General features: G+C 42.1%; 1 protein-coding gene and 1 pseudogene across 7 annotated transcripts in view; one reads left to right on the forward strand and one right to left on the reverse strand.

Moving 5' to 3' along the window:
* ST6GALNAC3 (ST6 N-acetylgalactosaminide alpha-2,6-sialyltransferase 3) overlaps positions 1-21923 on the reverse strand; it is a 701711-nt gene that overhangs the window by 600324 nt on the left and 79464 nt on the right. The gene's annotated exons all lie outside the window — the stretch shown is intronic.
* LOC131756031 (protein arginine N-methyltransferase 5 pseudogene) lies at positions 15237-17126 on the forward strand (annotated as a pseudogene).

Here is a 21923-nt window from a genome sequence, read left to right on the forward strand (position 1 = left end):
CTGTGCTCCGCAACGGGAGAGGCCACAACAGTGAGAGGCCCTCGTACCGCAAAAAACAAAAACCAAAAAAACGCTTCAGGCAGAGGAAACAAGGGCAGTGACCCAGAGGCAGGAATGTGCTTGGCCAAATGAGAAACAGCAAGGAGGAAATTATGGCTAGAGCAGAGTGATCAAAGGTCAAACAAGTCCTTTGATGAGGTGAGAGAAACTGAGTTGGGAAAACCACATCATGGAGGGTCTTGTAGGACACTGTAAAGTCTTTGGCTCTGATTCTGAGAGGGAAGACTTCTGAGCAAAGAAGGGAGGGCCTAAGTAATATGTGAAAGGATCACTATGATTGCTGTGTTGGGAAAAGACTCTAGGAACAAGGGCAGAAGCTGCGAGACCAGTTAGGAGACTGTGGCAATAATCTAGACAACAGGTGATGGTGGTTTGGACCAAATGTTAACAATAGAGATAGTGAATTTGCAACAGCCAAGATACGGAAGCAACGTAAGTGTCCATCAACAGAAAAATGGATAAGAAGATGTGGTGTGTATATATATATATATACGTATGTATATTTAAAAAGTGGCAACATGGATGGACCTAGAGTTCATCATACTAAGTGAAGTAAGTCAGACAGAGAAAGACAAATATCATATGATATCACTTACATGCGGAATCTAAAATATGATACAGATGAACTTATTTACAAAACAGAAACCGACTCACAGACTTAGAAAACAAACTTCCGGTTACCAAGGGGGAAAGATGGGGGGAGGGATAAATTAGGAGGTTGGGATTAACAAATACACACTGCTATATATAAAATTGATAATCAACAAGGACCTACTGTATAGCACAGGGAACTCTACTCAATGGTCTGTAATAACCTAAATGGGAAAAGAATCTGAAAAAGAATAGATATATATATATAACTGAATCACTTTGCTGTATAACTGAAACTAACACAACACTGTAAATCAACTATATTCCAATATAAAATAAGAATTTTTTAAAAAAACTATAGAGATAGTGAGAATAAATGGCTTCTGGATATATGTGAAAGAATTCACTATTTAAGTGTGGGGTGTAAAAGACATAAAGGAGTTAGGATGACTCCAAGGATTTTGCCCTTAGCAAATGGAAAGGCATTGGGCCATTTATTGAAAAGAAGCCTACAGAAAATCTATCAGACTTTAAAGTCCATGCTCTCTTGAAATCATCATGCCGTTTCACAAAGTGCACCATCTATCAAAATTAGTTTGGAATTCAATTCACACCCACCTTGAGCGTCCAGTCCTGTCCACCAGGCTGCCCCTGCCTATATGGAAAGTGGAGGTTCTGGTACTATGGGGAAGCTGACAGCTGTCATGCTTAAGGCTCACTTGTGAGTGCACTGAGCCAAGGCAGAAAACAGACAGGACCCAGGAGAGATAGCGGAAAGGGCAAAACAAGTGCATGTGCACGTAGAGTTGACACACAGGAATGAAGCAGCCGAGAGAGGCTGAAGGTGGCAGCAGCAGACAGGGAAGAAGGAAATGACAGCACACAGGCCAATGCATGAGGATTAAATCTCCCTCCTTTGGAAATACAGACTCCTAGGTCTACATCCAAAATACTGAATTGGAATCTACAGGGAGGAAAGGCATTCAGTCAGGCTTGGAAAGCCCTTCCTCCACCCCGCCATGGGTTCTCAATAAACATCAAGGACAGTTACAACTTACAACTTGAACACATTCTTGTTTCCTTTCTCTTCATACCATTAGGGCCCCTGAGATGGTCCAACACCTGCTGAGTTTTTCCAATTTTCTTTTTCTTTTTTTTTTTTTTTGAGGAATCAGAGGCAGAATACTCTACCGAGAAATTACTCATGCCTTTGGGTCTAGTGAAGGCCTATTACATCCACCTCTAAAGTGCAATACAAGACCTTTCTTTTAAAAATGACTTTCTCTAGTGGGGAGGCCAGTTATTTTTCTGCTTCTTTACACTTTTTGTTCTCCTGTGTAGTTGCTTTGGATACTTTAATTAATAATGTTTAATCTTCCTGCACTTGTGCCTTAAGGAGAGCCCCTCTGAAGGGCACAGAGTTCAAAATCATGGCCGCATAACACTCTGCAGGTTTAACATTAAATAATCATGACAATTCAAACCAAAGACCAAAACCCCACTCAGACTGTCAGGAACATGGGGTCAGCGTACAGGCCTTCTCTGCCAAATCTGTTATTTTGTTTCTATTCTCCTCCTGCTACACTGGTAGATAGATGACTCTTCCTGCTCCCTCCTTTCCAGGGAGGGGCTGTATTCTGTGAGAAAAGTGCTCTGTCACTCAAGACTGATGACAGCAATGGAGCAACACTGAGATAGAAATGATTACTGAAGGCCCATTAGGAGATGCCAACAGAGACTCTATATTAACCATCATTCCCCCTGTACGCAGCAACCTGAAAGAAAAGGGAGAGAAGACTTTCAGCTGCTATGATATCTTAGAGAATCATCTGACAGCTTATTTATTAAATGTATTTTAATATTAATTCTCCTCTGTGCCATAGCTGACCTTCAAAAAAATTTACTGAGTCTCAAGAACACAAAGCACAATGGCCGAGGGAAAGCATGGATGGGAAGAAAGCTGCACTTAAACTCTTTTTCTCCTGTGCAGTTACATACAAAATTGGTTACGATTAAATACTACGTTAGGTAGCTGATCTTTAAATATAGAGCCTAAAACACAGATAAATTAGAACCCAATTACTTGGGATCCAACTTATTTTTCTCTCTGCTCATTTAGGAGAAAAATGCAAATCACAGGAATGCACAACAATATAAAGGAATTTTAAGCTCCTTCTCAAACATGTCCTAGATCCAAAACACATTCTGCCTCTCCAGTCCTATAAAATGAGGGCTGCATGCCTAACGATGACCCTCAAACAGCAAGTACACACACAGTTAAATTTAATCTCCTACATTTACTAAGTCAAAATGTGGATTGAAAAGCTCTCCAAAAGGAAACTTCCATTTAACTCTTTCTTAAAATTTGGTTTAAAAACACATAACATGAAACATACCACCTCAACCATTGTTAAGTATACAGTTCAGTGACATTAAACACATTCACACTGTTATGCAAACATCACCAAAATCCGTCTCTTTTCATCTTGCAAAACTGAACCTCTGTCCTCATTAAACAATAACTCCCTACCTTCCTCTGTTTAACTCAATCAAAAACTTCTACTGAACAGAATTCCCGATTCTTTAAATATTCTGAATGATGTTTCATTCTTATATAGGGTAAAATTAGGACCAACTTTTTTATGAATCAACTTATATTTTAAGCCCAGTTTATACATTATGCTCAGGAAAGAACTGTTATTTTGTTCCAGAAAGTCATGTTTAATCTCCGAACATCTACATACCACAGCTGGTGGGTGTTATGAATGTTTATGTCCTTCAAAATTTCATTGTGTTGAAATCTAACCTAATCCCTATTATGATGGTGGTGCCCTCATGAACTGGATTAGAGCCCTTGTAAAAAGAGTCCAAAGAGTGAGCTTGTCCTCTTTCTGCCACATAAGGATACAACGAGTAGTCAGCAGTCTGTAAATTGGAAGAGGGCTCTTACCAGAAAGTGACATCAGAACCCTGATCTCAGACTTCCAGCCTCCAGAACTGTGAGAAATAAATTTCTGTTGTTTATGAGTCACAGAGTCTATGGTAGTTTGTTATGGCAGCCTCAACAGACTAAGACAATGGGTGACCAATCACTACAGTTAGCCTAATTTGAATTAGAAGCCACAGATATCTTCCTTTATTCTCTCTGAATCTGTTTATACCATTAATTAGGATTAGGGACGCTTTCACAAAAATCTGGGTGATGACTATCCATAAAACCACATTTTAATCTTTTTAAAGTACTAGGAAAAATGACTATCTAGGACTCCAGTGAAGAAACAGTGCTTGTGACCTCCCGGAAATGAGCATCCTGTAAGTCAAATCAAGCCTTCTGGGCACAATGCAGAGCAGGTACAATACTGAGACTAGCTTGGTGGCGGGTGTTATTTGCCATGTAGCAGTAAGGCTGCAAGAGGTGTAGGCACCCTCTGGAGCATTTGCAGCCCCAGCATAAGATGAAGCTCTGTGTCAGTCTTTCTTGGTTCTGAGTCATTAGTTCTAGGGTGGAAAGGCATTAGAAAACCTTTCAAGCCACAAACCACCTATCTTAGGGAAATGGCTAATTAGAATTCACCCTAAACTGCAATAGAATTAATAGACATTAAATAATCATTATTTATAATTGGGGAATCAAGTTACCCAAGAGAAAAAAAGGCAAAGCTTAGATTGCCTTGGTTAATGTTTAAATTGGAAAAATAAAAGGATAAGTAGTTTCCCAAATGACCAATAACTTATGTTCCCAAAGTTAGTAACGTAGGAAGTATTTTTTCTGGAGAAGCAATGTGATTGGGATCTTTGTTTTTAAAAGATCACACAAAAATTATTTCATCCACATTAGAAACAAAGTATAGGACAAACAGTCTGTCCCAAGCTCTGGAACAGTGGCCAAGGGGTAATGTGGCTAACAGGGGGAAAAGAAATTTTCTTCCTTCTTTTCATGGCACAGAGCTAAGGAGAATATTTTTAAGGAAAAAAAAAAAAGTCTTTCATTTCTCTCTTTCTTCTTCTCTGTACTTCTTTCTCATCTCTGGTACTTCTTTTACAGGGACCATGATATTCTCAAACTACCTTAATTTCACTGCTTTCCCATCTGGGTTCCCATCCTGGCCAGGCCAACCCCAAAGGCCTGTGCCTCAGAGCAGCTGACCCCAAGGGATTCAAAGCAAATGAATCAAACCAAGGTATGGATGAAATAAGACTTCATGTTTTCTGTTTTGCTCTCAAGTAATAGCTTTGCAATATTTAGCATCAAAGTCAAAAATGCAAATAAAACATGAAAATACAGTTGACACTTGAACCACATGGGTTTAAACTGCATGGGTCCACTTATATGTGGATTGTTTTTGATAGTAAATACTTCTGTACTACATGATCCACAGTTGGCTGAATCTCCTGACGTGAAACTGAGGATACAGAGGGCCGACTATAAATTACACGTGGATTTTCGACTGCTTGGAGGGTCAGTGCCCCTAACCCCCATGTTGTTCAAGGATCAACTGTATAGTCTCACCTGACATCAAAAATGATGAGATTACCTGGTGTGAGAGGATATGGAAAAATAATCACACCCCAAAAACAGTGTAAACTGTTTACAGCCTCTCTGGAGGGCACTTTGGTTATACATGTCCAAAGTCCTTTTTTCTTTAAGTATAATGTTGACCCAGCAAAAACACCACTAAAAACTATAAGTAAGTCCCCTACATTCGAACCTTCAACTTGCAAGCTTTCAAAGATGCAAATGTGGAGCTTACTAATGAAGATCTAATGGGATTGGAGGCCCAGAGAAAGGACAAAGAGAGACAGAGGAAGAAGAAGTTACTAAAGAACCGAAGAGATTCACAATGCAGGAAATGGCAAGGGATTTTCTTTACTTGAGAAGGCACTGTTAGTTTTTAAGGCACAGGACCTGAACATAGAATGGTACACGAAGGCTGCAGCAGCCATTCAGAATGCAGTCCAGTGCTACCGTGTCATCTATGACGAGAAAAAAAGCTACTACCCAGACATCATTGGATCACTTTTTTAAGACAGTATATAGAATTGAATCCAGCAAGGAACCAGAACGTGTGCCATCCACGTCAGGCGTGAGTGAAATTGCAGCTTGCCCGCCGTCTCCTGTTGCTGACGATCCTTCAGCTCTACCATCTCCCACCTCCTCTCCGTCCTCCAGTCAGTAACTCTTCTTGCCTGTCCACTCGATGGCAGCCCCTGTATGCCAGCTGTTGTACTGTACTACTGTACTTTTCAAGGTACCGTACTGTAAGATTAAAAATGTTTTCTTTATTTTTTGTTTGTTTGTTGTTTATGTTTTATTTGTGTGAAAAATATTATAAACCTATTACAGTACAGTACTATATAACCAATTGTGTTAGTTGGGTACCTAGGCTAACTTTGTTGGACTTAACGAACAAATCAGACTTACGAACATGCTCTCAGAACGGAACTCATTTGTATGTAGGGGACTTACTGTACATGGATGCCATTAAGTAGCACATCATAAAAACATATTTATTGATATGAAAAAAATCTTCATGACCTATTGCTAAGTTAAAGAAATGGGCAGACTACAAACATATAAATGTATGTTTTATAATACATATAAGTATATGTATTAAATTATATGTAAATATAAATTTAATATAAATTTGTACATTAACATTGTAAATTAAGCTAGCTTATACAGATATACATATATAATAAAATTATACATAACTTTTACTTATATAAAATTTATCATACACTTTATATGCACAAAATTTATATATGATACATATAATTACATAATTTTATTATATATGTGTATATACAAAAATAAATAAAATATTAGAAAGACATTCACAAAAATGTAAACAGTGGTTAGCTCCGTTTTTTTTTCTTTGTGCTTGTTTATGATTTTTAGGATATCTGCTAATGATAAAATTAATTGGAACATTCTATAATTACTTCAGGAGAGTTACTTTTTTAATTTAGTGCAGAACACTAAAAACGACAATAACATCAATAGCTCCACTACAGAAATGCCAAGACAGGGTAAGAGGTAGAATCAATCAGAGAGTTTGTAAGAAGGAGATTATAGGCTATCTCTATATAATATTATTATTTGGGATAACACTGTCCCCAGAACACACACACAACAAGCCTCAGCAAATATCTGCTGGGTTAAGAATAAACAGAAGAAATACTTAGTCCTTAAAAATACACAGTTCTACCTTTACACTTTTCTCAAAATATCTGGCTGTTTCTTCCACTGTAATAAGCAATACTGTACATCCTGATGCTTTAGAATACTTGAAATCATGTTAATTATTCCTGCGGAATGTTTAAAAATTCATATTATTTACTCCGGAGAGACCATGACAACATCTTTCCAGATTGCACCAGACTATTCTTATGTGAATCAAGGGTTTTAATCTCTAGGATGCAACAGCAATGCTATGGGCTTGGATCGATGAAAGGAAATGAGCTACTGTGGTTTGTGTGCCTTTCACCAGACCCTCCCCCCCCCAATACTTATTCACAGTGCTGAGTGTATCAAAACTACATTTGTAAATTAAACTAGCTTGTCGGATACAAAAACAAAGCTAAACCATATGCGGTGCAAAACACACCCATGGCTTTTTCTCAGCACCACAGATCTCTCTTCTGTGCCAGCTCCCTGACGGGCAGAGAGATAGGCCAGTAATGAACCAGGCTTTACAGAATCCAAGGCTTTATATGGACCTTTGAAATAACTTCCTTTTTAAACATTTTGTCCCCCCTCTACGGCAACACAGTTTATTACTACTTTTTGCATTTTTTTAAGTCTTGGACATTTTTTAAATGCCCACTTTTTTCAATCAAATGTATTTTTTCATTCTGATTCCATAAACTCAGACTTGTAATTGACTAACATCACCCTTTCTTTTCTCCTTCCTAATGTGTTTATTTCTGCCTACTCAATACAAGGTGTTACCCAACTCCCAAAGTCTCCTTTCCTTGGTTGGGGCCCTACTGGCATTCCCCTCCTGCCCTAGAGAGTGACTGATCTGTGCTGTGAGGCTCCTGTGTTGTCTGCCCCTCCCTTCTCTCCTTGGAGGGAGTACCCACAGAGCACCCAAATAGGCTTTGTTCCTCCACACCTTCCCTACTGGTGTACCTGTGACTGCACAGGATAATTCTGGGTGCAGTAGCCGGGAGCCCAGTTACCCACAGATGCAAGCTATACACTCCATCCTAGAACTAGTGACATTTTGGTTCTCCCTCTATCAGTTCTTTCATCTTATTTCTCGCTTAGCTCAGAACCTGGGCAGGAGAGACAGCTTCTCAAAGATGCCAACATCTTGAGCATTTTGCCATGAACCATAACAATATTAAAATTGGCAAAATACACTGGGAGGCATTAAGGCTAAGGGTGGGTGGCTCTGAGCTTTGGCATGCTTTACTAAGCATGGGCCGTAACGGCTTGTAACTTTGGCAGCTTGCAAAGTTTGTACTGGCTCGTGGGTCTGGTTTTATAGTCTGCAGCTACCTTCAAACTGCTGTGGAAGCATCAGGTAAATATCAGATGCATTGTGTACCTCAACTTGAATGTTCATAACGATCTTAAAAAAGCAAAAGTTACTGTATTTCATCAAATCTTAAAATGCTCTGAATATACGACACCCCATTATTTTAGCCACCACCAAGAAAGAAAAGAATACTGCCAATACTCTAACATGTAATTCACTGTAAGACACATATAAGTTTTAAATACATTAAAATGTGAAGAAAAAAGTGAGTTTTAAAATCAATGAACTATTTAATATTATCCTCATTTTTTTAATTCAAGGAATAAGACCCGCTTCAAAACATACCACACGTTCTCTTACCTCTGAGTTTAAACACACACTAGTCCCCCCTACCGGGAACAGTCTTTCTGTGACTCTGGACCTGGTCACCCGCCCTTTATCCTTCACATCAACCTTCAGTGAAGTCTTATGTGATTCCCAGGCCCGGCTGGGTCCCCCTGTAAGTTCTCTCACAGCACTTATTCTTCTTTTAAATACTTTGAAGCCCTGGAATTATTTCTAATTATTTACTTCCACGTTTATAACTGTTATAGTCACACCCTGTTAGGCCTGGCCATTCCATGATGGCAGGGACTGTCCAGTTTGCCTACCACTCTACTTCCAGGACTTATAACACATAACAGGAGCTCAGTACGTTGACTCATGGGTATCTTGACAAAGCACTCACAAGCCTTGTCTCATTTAATCCTCACTATGCCACTGGAAGGTAGGTGCCATTACTTCCCCCGTTTTATCAAGTGAAGAAACTGAGGCTTGAAGAAGTCAATTAATTTAACCATGTCTCACAACAGAGAATTCAATCTCCAGCCAGATGTGCCTGACACCAAAGCCAGGTCATTAACCATTAGGCCATACCCAGCTCCAGCTCACAAGCAGAAGACATGGAGGCAGGAATAAAATGGCATGTTGTGGTACAGAGAGAGACATCGAGATACAATGGATAAGGCATGTGCAACAGATTCGAGTTAAACTCTTATTGAGGACCTGCCAATTGCCTGAAAGTGGGCTGAGCACCTCTGATATGAGTCATTTATTCTCACAATCATACCATGGATTTGGACTTATCATCTCTACTTTACAGTAAAGAAAGAGACTCAGAGAAGCTAAGTAACCTGCCCACTCACACAGCTGGTGAGCAGCAAAGCCAAGGTGATGAGCTGTAAGTCTGGACAATGGATTTCAGAGGACTCTGGAGCACACTTTCTGAAGATCTCTTTTTTTCTCTTGGTCCTATTCCCCAAGCTAAGTGCTGACTGTCTTTGGTCAATTGACATTGACAAACGTCCGTTTCTAACAACTTCTTCTGACCAACTCTGATCTTCACTTAAGGGTTTATGAGGAAAGCCTGATAATATTTAACTGAAACAATAAGGGGCACCACTATGATTAAATAGCATTTAGACAAGGCAAACCAATAGAAATGCACAGACTCAGCATTAGGCACTATGTTAAACTGGCATCTGTCCAGACTGTGTCCAAATCAAGGGGTGGCCTTTCAAGGCAAATTATGTGGCTCATTGCTGGGGCAAGCCAGAGTTAGAATAGCCAAATTACAGTTCAGCTCCTCAGTAAAATTGCATTTGACACCTCTTTCCTCAGGAGATTGGGAATTATCTTCCCAACATGTACTTTAGAACATCAGTGTCAGCCCATCTGCTATCTAAATTTAGATCTCAATACGGTATGTAAAGCATCTTTCTGCTGTGGTCATTGGCAGAGAAAAAACCTCCAAAGGTCCCATCATTAAATGAAGACCCACGGCATCCATTCCATCCTCTAAGAAACCTGTCATTTCTTCTGCTGCTTTTAGTGAAGGACTGAGGGGAGGGGGCTGGGAAGCAAGTAGAGAAGCAGTGTGACAGAGGGTCAGGAGACCCAGATGCCGGCCCCACTCTGCTGTACACTAGCTCTGTGACCTTAGTCAAATAGAAAAATCTCAGGGTCACAAAGAATCTTTAAGGTCCGTTAGTGCAGACACGTTACTGATGTTTGAATCCCTTTAATGACATCACTGCTAAGTGTTGATTCGGTTCACGCTTTACACTCAAGTGATAGAGAAATCATTACTTCCATTCCCTCCCCAGTGCTCTATAATGTCTGAGAACCCTGGAGAAGGCATCATAACCCAAGTCTTGAAGGTTGGAGAGAACCTGAGGTCTGAAGGGCAACTAGCTCTTAACAATACTGGAGAGCAGGAAGAGGTCACGAGCCCATGTCTACAGAAAGAGTTATTAATTATTAATCAAGGTTAAGTGATCATGTAACGTTCCAAACAATAAAAAGCAAAAGAGGAGTCCTTGACATAAGTGGCTTGCCTGTAGAATAAAAAGAAAACTCTTAAAACGCTGAAACCATGTTTTCCACATTAAAGGTTTTACCGTAGAGAAAAAGATATTTAAAGTATAACACCTACATATAATATAATAAATTGATCATATAGCAAGCTACTCTAATTGTGGTTGTGGACTGGTGAAGGTCTACAAATTGTTATCAGGCTACAAGGAGACAGGAGTTTGCTCTAGAATGTAAATCAACTTTGTCACGAAGCGAGCTTACTGTTTGCTTCAGTCAATGTGCGTGGGGGGTGTGTGTGCATGCCACGACTTTCTCAATGAAGGAAGCAGTGCATTGATTTACATTCCGGTGCAAGTCCCTTATCTTGGTTCAAACAGTGACAAACAGTTCCCAGACTGGCTACTTCATGGAGCACCGTCGGAGACTAATAAGGTAGCATTTCCCATTGGGACTCTGATGAACCTGTAGCATCTCTTCCTTCACTCTGTGAAGTACAACTTCCTCAAACCACCAAAAGCAGGAACATCTGTTGTCTTATTCAGAAGCTGATGCACTGTCTTATCTAGACTATGGTAGAGGCTTCTAGCAGGTCTCCCTGCCTTCAAACTATTCTGACACACGCTCAAGCCAACCTCCACACTGCTACCACAGGAATTGTTTTGAAACATACCTGGACAATTACTCCCCTGCTCAAATTCTTTTGAGAGCTCCACAATGCCTACTGCATTAGCTTTAACTTTTTAAAGGTTAAAGTTTTAAAGTTAATCACCAGCCATTCCCTTCTACCCCTTGACCTCCATAATTATTAGTCATTTTCTGAACACATTACATACTTTCATTCACCTGTGCTTTAACTCCTATTGTCTCCTCTACTTGAAATACTCTTTCCCTTCTAATCCACCTATAAACTCCTACTCATCCTTTAATAGCCAGTTCAAATAATGCCTCCTCTGAAAGTCTCAACAACCATCCCAGAAAGAACTATGTATTCAGACTCTCTGTGGGTGTGAGGGGGGGAGTAGTTCAGTGCCATAAATAACAGGGCAGGCTCTGGAACCTGACTCCACAACACTTATCTGCATAACTTTGGGCAAGTTATTTAACATCTCCTGCCTCAGTTTCCCCATCCGTAAAACAGGAACAATGACAGTACTTCCTCCATAGGGTGGATGTGAAGATTAAGTTAACTAACTCATGTAAAGCATTTAGCACAGTGCCTCACATATAGTAAGTACTCCTATAAATTATTGAGTCAGGCCAATTAACTTCTCTAGCCTAGGAATTTGAAACCCAGTGACAGGGGTTCTTGGTGTTGAGGCACCTTTATGCACCTTTATACAGTCTGGAGAGCAGGTCCATCAATGTCTGCTGCTGCAGTTTCTGGGGTTGCCCCTGGTCCCTACCCAGCCTGGGATGGATGCTTAGGGACTGATTCATTCTTTGAGTAACTCCAATATCTTTTAAAAAATTTATTTTCTTCTTCTTCTTCCCCTCCCCCTCCTCCCCTTGCTCCCCCTCTGATCCTCTCCCCCTCCTTCTTATCCTTCTTTTTTTATTTTTTAAAACTTAAGCCAGGCCAGGAAGAATCAGCCTCTCTCTTGCTTACAGGTACACCTTAGTTAGTGCAGGGATAACAGTAGCTATCGTATTGCTTATAAGGATTGAAAAAGATAATGTACAAAGCACTTAGAGCAGTGCCTGTCAGTGAGGAACTACCTGGTAATTAGTAGCTTTTACTATTATCTAATGATAGCTCTTGGTATTTACCTAGTGTTTTATAATGTAAACTATACACTCCTGTGTTGCTTGCCTATTCTCCTTAACAAATGGGTAGAAACGGTAGCCACAGTTTATGGATAAGGAAATGGTGATGTTTAGGAGTATGCCCAAGATCATGAAGGTGGCAGTGGCTGAGCTGGGAACCCTACCAAGGCCCTTTGCAGACAAGTGCAGGGTTCTCACCACTGTTGCAGGCTCCCATGTGGTTTAAGCAGGGATGAGTGGTGACGGAGTGGGGAGGCAGTTTCCTTTCCCACTTTCTGGGAATAAGAGCAGAGATAGGAAAGCACAGACACTTTCTAGGGGACAGAGCAGAACAGTCTGAATTGAAGATGGTGTCTCTTTCTGTGGTTATGATGAGTTAGGTTGGAGAATTTAGGCCTGGAGTCCTTTTCCAAACTGCCTTCTGAGCCATGGACACTGCCCAGATAGAGTCAGCCTGTTTCTAGCTTCACCCATCTATAATATATCCTGCTGCATTTACTGAACAATCATTTCATTTAGAGCCTATCATGTGCCAGACACTGTGTTAGGGACAGAGATGAAAAGATAAATGATACCCATTAAAAGGTCTATCTTTTAAAAGCTTACAGGGCTTCCCCGGTGGCTCAGTGGTTGAGAATCCGCCTGCCGATGCAGGGGACACGGGTTCGTGCCCCGGTCTGGGAAGATCCAACATGCCATGGAGCAGCTGGGCCCGTGAGCCATGGCCACTGAGCCTCTGCATCCGGAACCTGTGCTCCACAACGGGAGAGGCCACAACAGTGAGAGGCCCGCATACCACAAAAAAAAAAAAAAAAAAAAAAAAGCTTACAATATATTGGAGAAATCAGACATGAAAACAGTTAAGTATAATACAATATAGCATCAGACAGCGGAAAACAAGTGTTTGGGAACAGGGTGCAGAACCACACTGCACAGACACGCACCTTTGCTGAGAAAGGGGACTGTTTAGTAAGCCAGCAGGATCCCATTAAAGGTCCATTATGTTCCCATTTTACAGGTGAAGACTGACGATGGAGCCTTGTTTGCCCAAGGTCTAGCCAGGCTTATAATTGGTGGGAGTCAGGTGTCAACCTAAGTCTCTGAAATTAAAGCAAGAACTGTGAGACTCCCCACTACACTGCCTGTTTCCCAAGACAACAGGTCCAGGAAATCGCCTCTAAGTATTCTCACTAAGGTGTCAAAAATAAACAAGGATCTCTTCTTTATTACCTTCAGAGGCCACCTGGTGGGTGGATGTGAGCCAACAACTGCAGCCACACTGCCCAGGCTTGGGTCCTTCCTCCCCCACTTATTGGCTATGTGACTTTGAACAGGCCACTTAACCTCTTTGGGCCTCTTAGTGGGTTACTGTGAGGACTAAGTGAGTTAATATATGTAAAGGACTTAAAACCATGCCTGGACCGAAAGACCTAGAACAACAAACACAGTACTGAAGAACAAAAAAATTACAGGAATCACACTAAATGATTTCAAAACTTACAGTAAAGCTACAGTAATCCAAACAGCACAGTATTGGTGAAAGAATAGACACATATATCAATGGAACAGAATAGAGAGCCCAGAAGTAGATCCACACAAATAGTCAAGTGACCTTTGACAAAGGAGCAAAAGCATTTTAATGGAGAAAGGATAGTCTTTTCAAGTAACGGTGCTGGAACAACTGAATATCCACATGCAAAAAAAAAAACCTAAAAACTAAAACTAAACACAGGGCTTACATCTCTCACAAAAATTAACTCAAACTGGATCACAGACCTAAATGTAAATGCAAAACTATAAAATTTTTTAGAAGAGAACAAAGGAAAAAATCCAGGCTACCTTGGGTTTGGAGATGAGTTTTTAGAAGCATCACCAAAAGCATGATCTAAATTGGACATTATTGGGCTTCTCTGGTGGCGCAGTGGTTGAGAGTCCGCCTGCCGATGCAGGGCACACGGGTTCGTGCCCCGGTCTGGGAAGATCCCACGTGCCACGGAGCGGCTGGGCCCATGAGCCATGGCCGCTGAGCCTTTGCGTCCAGAGCCTGTGCTCCGCAACGGGAAAGGCCACAACAGTGAGAGGCCCATGTACCGCCAAAAAAAAAAAAAAAAAAAAAAAAAATTGGACATTATTAACATTAAAAACGTCTGCTCTGCAAAAGACTGTTAAAAGAATGAAAAGAGAAGCCACAGAAATTTGCAGATATTTGCAAACACATATCTGACAAAGGACTTGTATCCAAAGAACTCATGAAACTCAACAGTAAGAAAGCCCAATAAAAATGGATGAAAGACCTGAGCAGAGATTTCACCAAAGAAGGTATATAGATGACAAATAAGCATACGAAAAAAATGTTTTACATCATTATTAGGAAATTACAAAATAAAGCAACGAGATAACCACAGCATATCTTATAGCCATACCTATTAGAATGGCTAAAATACAAAAAAGAAAACTGACAACGCCAATTGCTGGCAAGGAAAAAGAGCAACAGGAACTCTCATCCTTCATGGCACGAATACAAAATGGCACAACCAATTTGGAAGACAGTTTGATGATTTCTTACAAAGCTAAATATAGTCTTAGCATATAATCCAGCAATCACACTCCTTGGTACTTACCCAACTGACTTCAGAACTATGTCCACACAAAAACCTGCAAGCAAATGTTATAGCAGCTCTACTCATAGCCACCAAAACTTGGAAGCAACCAAGATGACCTTATATAGGTGACTGGATAAACAAACTGGAGTATATCCACACAATGAAATATTATAAAAAGAAATGAGCTATCAAGCCATGAAAAGACATGAATAAATCTTAAATACATTTTGCTAAGTGAAAGAAGCCAGTCTGAAACGGCTATGTTCTATATTATTACAATTATACGATATGATGTTCTGGAAAAAGCAAAACTACAGAGAAGTTAAAAAGATCAGTGGGGTTAGGGAATCTCGGCATGGACAGAGCGAGGGAAAAGATGGAGGCGATGGCAGTCGGCAGTGCCAGTGTGTGCAGCGGGAGGGACCTGAATTGCATCCCCGAAATGGCTGACACACTGGGGGCTGTGGCCAAGCAGGGGTTTGATTTCCTCTGCATGCCTGTGTTCCACCCACGTTTCAAGAGGGAGTTCACTCAGGAACCTGCTAAGAATCGGCCAGGCCCTCCGACACGATCAGACCTACTGCTGTCAGGAAGGGACTGGAATACACTAATTGTGGGAAAGCTTTCTCCATGGATTCGTCCAGACTCAAAAGTGGAGACGATCTGCAGGAACTCCAAGGCAGCTATGTTACAGGAGCTGAATTCGGGGGCATATTTGGGTCTTCCAGCTTTCCTGCTTCCCCTAAATCAGGACGATAACACAAACTTGGCAAGAGTTTTGACCAACCACATCCCACTGGCCAGCACTCCTCCATGTTCTGGATGTGGGTGCCAATGGTGGCACCAGAGGACCTGAGAGATGTGCCAACTTCACAGACAGAGGAGTACACTGGAGAGGAGAAGACATGGATGTGGTGGCACAACTTCTGGACCTTGTGCGATTATAGCAAGAGGATTGCAGTGGCTCTCGAAATTGGTGCTGACCTCCCATCTAATCATGTCATTGATCGTTGGTTTGGGGAAGCCCATCAAAGCAGCCATTCTCCCTACCAGCATTTTCCTGCCCTATAAGAAGGGATTTCCTGTTCTTTCTAAGATGCACCAGAGGCTGATCTTCCAACTCCTCAAGCTGGATGTGCAATTCATCATCACAGGCACCAACCACCACTCAGAGAAAGAGTTCTGCTCCTGCCTCCAGTACTTGGACAACTTGAGCCAGAATCGACCTCCACCCAATGCCTATGAACTCTTTGCCAAGGGCTATGAAGACTACCCGCAGTCCCCATTCCAGCCACTGATGGATAATCTGGAATCTCAGACGTACGAAGTGTGTGAAAAGGACCCTATCAAATACTCTCAATACCAGCAGGCCATCTATAAATGTCTGTTAGATCGAGTGCCAGAGGAAGAGAAGGACACCAATGTCCAAGTGCTGATGGTGCTGGGAACAGGCCGGGGGCCCCTGGTGAACGCTTCCCTGCGGGCAGCCAAGCAGGCTGACTGGCGGATAAAGCTGTACACTGTGGAGAAGAACCCAAATGCTGGGGTGATGCTGGAGAACTGGCAGTTTGAAGAACGGGGAAGCCAGGTGACAGGAGTCTCATCGGACATGCGGGAATGGGTGGCTCCAGAGAAAGCGGATACCATTGTCAGTGAGCTTCTGGGGTCCTAAGCTGATAATGAGCTGTCGCCGGAGTGCCTGGATGGAGCCCAGCACTTCCTAAAAGATGATGGCGTGAGCACCCCTGGGGAGAATACCTCCTTTCTAGCTCCCATCTCCTCCTCCAAGCTGTACAGTGAGGTCCGAGTCTGTCGGGAAAAGGACCGCGACCCTGAGGCCCAGTTTGAGATGCTTTATGTGCTATGGCTGCACAATTTCCACCAGCTGTCTGCACCCCGGCCCTGTTTTACCTTCAGCCATCCCAACAGAGATCCTATGATTGACAGCAACCACTACTGCACCTTGGAGTTTCCCGTGGAGGTGAACACAGGGCTGCAATGGTTTTGCAGGCTACTTTGAGACTGTGCTTTATCAGGACATCACTCTGAGTATCTGTCCAAAGACTCACTCTCCTGAGATGTTTTCAAGTTTCCCATCCTCTTCCCCATTAAGCAGCCCATTACCGTACACGAAGGCCAGACCACCTGTGTGCATCTCTGGCGATGCAGCAATTCCAAGATGGTGTGCAATGAGTGAGCTGTGACAGCACCAGTCTGTTTTGCTATTCAGAACCCCACAGGCCGCTCTTACACCACTGGCCTCTAGCCCTGCCTGCAAGTGTCTAGAGCCTTGGAAGCAGCTTCAGGTTCTGCCCCTGTAGCACAGAAGGTGCAGTAAGTACACCATGGGCTCTGATTTGCCTTGCCCATCAGAAGGGAGCATTTCAGTCCACTTTCCTACCTTAGGTCAAGATCGGCAAAAAGGATGAGAATTGCAGGGCTCACGCCACCAATCTGTGAAGACTTCAGGCCAAGGCATGAGGAATTCGTGTTGGATCTGCGGCTACTCCAACAGGCACTCAGCCTCAAGTGCCCTCTGGGACAGCCCTGAGAACATGTGGATTGAACAAATTTTCAGCCCTTTTCCCTGCCCGTCTCTGTTCCTATTTTGATGATTTTGTGTAAGGAGGAAATACAAATAAAGTGAGGTTATGGCCTTTTCCGCTCCAAAAAAACAAAATCAGTGGATTGGGGAAGGGTTAAATAGGTGAATTGGTGAAGCACAGAGAATTCATAGGGTGATGAAGCTATTCTCTATGACACTGTAATGGCAATAGCTGAATTTCACAAAACCCACAGAGTGAACTTTAATATACGTAAATTTTTTAAAAATCATGTAAAAGGTTAGGGGAATCCCAAGATGAAATGCAGAAGGTGACCAAACAACCTAACTGTATTACACGTGTATGAAACAACCTCACTGAAAGGAGTGGAGAGAAAAAAGAAAAGGTGCTCCCTAAGCAACTTTGGAAATAAGAAGTCTATAAAACTACAGCAAAGGAAACTGTACATAAGCAGCACTGTACTCTAGTGGATAAAGTTATTTTCCATGGGGGTCTTGTCAACAGTTCTGACACTGCTATCTATACATGCATACTGGAACTGAACAATTAAGTAAATACATGGCAGATGGTGGGAGCCAAGTTTACCATACTGTTGGAGTAGGAGATCACGGATCCCCAAGGGGAGGAGGCCAGAATGGTCCACGTGGTAACGGATTAGAATTGGAGACATCAGTATGCTCATGTTTAGCTTAATACAGATACAGATGGTTACATACAGATCAATTTATAAATTAGTACATACACATACAATTTCCCTGCTCTGTCCGCTGAGAGGGCCTCTAAGCAACAGCAACCATGTAGCAACAAGAACACTTAGTGCCCAGATCTTGGTTTTAATACCACCCTCGGAAAAATGACTGATTCTAGAACTAGGGCAGGAGATGTTAAGATGAGCCTGGAGTATCTTGTGTCAGAAAATAAGAAAGTACTCAAAAGAACCATCTCACAATGATAGAAGTAGCAATGGAGAGAGCTCTCAGTGGCCAAAGCTGGAACAATCTGAGCAACAAAGTAAAGTAATATTTTATGATAATCCGAAGTATAAAATAAAACTCCATGAATATCCATACTGATGTAAATAAACAATTGAATAAATAAATACATGGATGAGAAGAGATAAACTGCCTGCGCAGGAGAACTGCAAAGAATTTGTGTAGCCACTCTGTCCTCAAGAATGTGAAGCATAACTCCCCACTCCTAAGTGTGGGCTCCACACAGTGACTTTTTCCCAAGAACACAGTCTGGATACGGGGTAGTAACTTTACAGGAAAGAAACCTGCTAAACACTACTTCAGCTAGGTGACAGAGGTCAACATCAATCATGACAAGTCATGTGGACAGTATGTGCACTTGATAGGAAGTGACGGGAACGGCATTTTATCTCTGAGGTCTTCCTCTCAAAATCTATAACCCCACTCTAATCATGAGAAAACCTCAGACAAATTCCAACAGAGGGACATTCTACAAAATACCTGACCAGCGCTCTTCAAAACTGTCAAGGTCATCAAAAGCAAGGAAAGTCTGAGAAACTGCCATAGCCAAGAGGCTCTTAAGGAGACATGACAATTAATATGATGTGGTATCCTAAATGGAACCCTGGAACAGAAAAAGCACAGTGGGTCAAAACTAAAGAAATCCGAATAAAGTCTGGGCTTTAGTTAATAATAATGTACCAACATTGGTCTACTAATTGTGGCAAATGTGCCATACTAATTTGTTAATAATAAGGGAAACTGGGTATAGGGTATATGAGAACTCTCTGTACTGTCTTCACAGTTTTTCTGTATATCTAAGCCTGTTCTAAAACATAAAGCTTATTAAAATAAACAAAAATAAACCACGCCTGGAGCACAGTAATGCTATATAATTATTAGCTAGTAATGATGCTGGTAGTAGTAGTCATGGATCGGGGTGGGGGGGGGGAGGGGAATATTTGCTATGTGAGTCCTTTATGCTCCTCCTGTGGAAATTTAGTTTCAAGGAGCCAGAAAGCAAGCTGTCACTGTGCTGGTCGCCAAGTAACGACCACTCCCAAAACCTATACCCCCAACAGGAATAGCACTGCCAGCAGCTCTACTGATTAACACTCGTGACTTTCTAGGGGGGAGTCACCCCTCATCCTTACAAGTAAACGGCAAGTCACCTCATACATCCTCCAAGGATGACAAATTTTTTTTTAAAAGATTGGTGTAGATGCAAAGATGTCCACAAAGAGATGCCTTGTAATCTGGAGGAACTTCTGACCAAGGGTCCAGGAACTGATCCCATACAGCGGCTGCCAGATGACCTGGAAACCCCAGAAGTCAGAATGGTGGGGTTTTTTTTTAATGGTAGCACTCCCTGATGTATTGAGTGAGTGAAATATGGCTTGCATTTCCCTTGCTTGAAATTTTAAATCCTCTCTAAATGGAAAATCTCCCGTCAGGCTAACCCACACCAACCATGGGTACTCTCCAGCTCTCCCAAAATAAACAGGATTAACACAGAGCATCAAGTCCTCATCTTCCACCGACCTCCACACAAACCTGCTGCAGCCACATTTACACCAAGTATGTGGGCAAAAGAGAAGAGCAGACTGGATGTACAGCACTTCAAAAGTAGACGTTGCTTCTACAAGTGTAAAAAAGCCCCAGGGCTACAATCACATCTCATTAATGAAACATAAATAAGCAGGGACTGACTATGCTTAATTTACAACAGAAGTTTCCAGACACTAATCTTCCCATTCCTGTCCGGGCTCGAGAATGTTATGTTCATTCACACCTTGAGAATGGAAGCTGAGACACAAAGTAGCATCTTAAATGCAGTGGGCTTCTGGGGACTTCAACTGAGAAGCAACCAGTTTTTCCCAGGTACTATCGCTTTAAGAGTGACAAGAGTGCCCTCTAGTGGGAAAGAAAGGGTCCTGCATGCGGGGTATAAACCTTGTGCCCGACACCTCGCTAACCTGACCCTTGAAGGTTGCGTTCATGCTGTTGGTTCCTGCTCTTTGTTTTCTCCTTTTCATTATCTTGATGGTGTTCCAAGAGAATAGGCCACATCCCATATACAAGAAAATTCGTGGGGAGACTAAATATACCCAATTTCAGGCGGACTGGGCCGGGTTCAGCTTTACTTCTCTCCTGATTAGCATCTACCTGGCTTATAGCTCCATCTTCGACACTGAAAAGTCCACTCCAACCACAGACAGCTGATATCTCCTCACCACTAATACAGACCGAGCCAACTCGTTAAGCCAGTAGGAAAGGTCCTAAAGAACACACCCAAATGGGGAAAGTTGCCCATTTCCAAGGGGCCCAACTCCGGGCAAATACCAAAAGGGTGAATATTTCTTAATTTTAACAGACCTTTTCTCTCAAAAACAGCAGCCCAGAGCACTGCCCCAGACAGAGAAAAATGAAACATGAAGGAGCTCAGAGTCGATGGCCTGATATAGAATATGGTTGTCCCCATCCAGTCACTTCCTTAGAAGGCAAAAGTAAGTCACTCAAAGAAAGTCATGTTTATTTTTTTAAACAAAACACATTTTGAGTTCAAAAGTTGGCAACACAGGGCTTCCCTGGTGGCGCAGTGGTTGAGAATCCGCCTGCCGATGCAGGAGACACGGGTTCGTGCCCTGGTCCGGGAAGATCCCACATGCCGCGGAGCAACCAAGCCCGTGAGCCATGGCCGCTAGGCCTGCGTGTCCGGAGCCTGTGCTCCGCAACGGGAGAGGCCCGCATACCGCAAAAAAAAAAAAAAAAAAAAAAGTTGGCAACACAGAGCAAGCTATACCAACAACAAAACACAGAAAGGTCTGACTTTAGAGAGTAAAAAGTGGACCCCTTTGTGCGGACTCATTCCCTGCTTTATTGAAGTGAATGACGACTATTCCCCAATTGCAATTCCTTCTGCCAAACAGGTTTGTTAACCAGAAGTTACCAGTTGGTCTAATTTGCACACACAGGCAGGTGATGCCCTGAGCTGGGAGCAGTTCTAGTGGGTGGTCCATCTCCCCAGGGGCTCACGGCTACTCTCTAGCCAGCCCATAGGTATATAAGGACCCAAGGGAAGAGGCAATGGAACGCCTGGCTTAGTTAAAGTTACTCTGGCAGCAGAAAAGGGTAGGGCAGGGGAGGAGAGCATTATCAGTGTCCTTCAAGAACAGGCAACTTTACATGACAGCGAATAGGCAATAGCCACAAGAAAAAATATCACAATAATATTCAAAGGAATGCAAATTAAAGCAATGACGTTATATCATTTTCTACTTATCAGGCTGGCAAAGTAAAAAAGAATGACACATCCATAACTGAAGAAGATCTAAGGGAAGAGATACCAGAAACTACTAGAAAAGGGAGTATAAAAATGGTCTCCCTATTTCTGGAGACCAGATGCATCCAATGCCTTAAAAAAAATGTCCTGACCTTAAGACCTAGCAATTCCCTTCTGGGAATTCTAAAGAAAGACTTGGACAAGCTTTTCCAATATGAAGCTCCCTTTTCCAAAAGTTTATAAAT

Source organism: Kogia breviceps, chromosome 1 (genome assembly GCF_026419965.1).
Source record: "Kogia breviceps isolate mKogBre1 chromosome 1, mKogBre1 haplotype 1, whole genome shotgun sequence".
Lineage (NCBI taxonomy): Eukaryota > Metazoa > Chordata > Mammalia > Artiodactyla > Physeteridae > Kogia > Kogia breviceps.